We start from the raw sequence: 1,155 nt of genomic DNA, 5'->3' as shown, positions 1-1,155 counted from the left end.
ACGGAGCTTCTCCAGTGAGCCTCACTCGGGCTGTGGTGCGGGGAGGGCGAGGAGCCGGGCTCAGGCACGCCCCCTAGTGCACGCCCTGTGCTGTGGGGTGAGCGGGCACTGCCCGGGGCAAGGTGGGCCTGATCTCTGCCCCTCCATCATGACACCCAATTCTTTATAATGACGCTTCATCATTGTAGAATAAAATCCTCACAGCCCTAATCGTTTGGGAGCAGGGCTCCAGTCTCATATTGTAGCCATCTAGTAGGTCGCCTTCACACAATGCGTTTTTTTTAAAATTTGCAGCAATTTCCCATAAACGTAGTAAAATCGCTGCATTTTTTGCCACTTTTTTGAAAAATCACTGAAAAAAAAGTTCACATGAGGAATGTCTGGCGTGAACATGGCTGCAGCACACGGCTCGGGGGGCTGCTGTTCACACATTGGGGTCTTAGGGATTTTATATGATGTGAAAGTTTGATCATCTTGGCCAAACGATGTGTTCGCCATGACTTCTTGTATCCAGTGGCAGCTTCTTCCTCTGGACGCAAGAATTGTCCCAACCATTAACTAAAAGCAGAGATCTTAAAAAAAAAGAATCCTAATAAAGTTTTGTATTGAATTTATCTTATTTATTTTAGGTTTGGAAATGTCCTCTCGGAATACCCCCTTCCCTCTCTATGGGACTGCAGGAGATCACATGGCCCATCAGATGGGGCAGTTCAGAGCTGCATCCTCAGGGTGATGGGGGTCCCGGCGGGCAGACCATATAATGATGAGAATAACCCCTTCATCACACTTTCTGCCCTTCCAATATTACAAATCTGAGCAAAAACTCAGATTTGACCGAACCTTGGCGTAAAGAGGACCGTTCTCTAAATTTGACATGTTACACTGAACACACTGTGTAATGGTGGCGTCTACAGGGCAAAATAAAACCTTTTACTTTGTTTTTATTTTGTCTCTCTGTAGCACTCAATGAGTTAACCCTGCTGTACTGTTCGGGTCAATATGACCCGAAATGATTTTTGAGACCCTGTAGATTTTTTTATATGAGGATTTGAAATTAGTGGTATCTTGACTTCTCCTCACTTGTGGAGCTCTATATATTTCTTTTGTTTTTGCTTTTTTTTGTTTACTTTTTGCTACACGCTGATTGTTACGGTA

Source organism: Ranitomeya imitator, chromosome 6 (assembly GCF_032444005.1).
Source record: "Ranitomeya imitator isolate aRanImi1 chromosome 6, aRanImi1.pri, whole genome shotgun sequence".
In the NCBI taxonomy this organism is placed as follows: domain Eukaryota; kingdom Metazoa; phylum Chordata; class Amphibia; order Anura; family Dendrobatidae; genus Ranitomeya; species Ranitomeya imitator.
Note: the sequence above shows the minus strand (reverse complement) of the source record.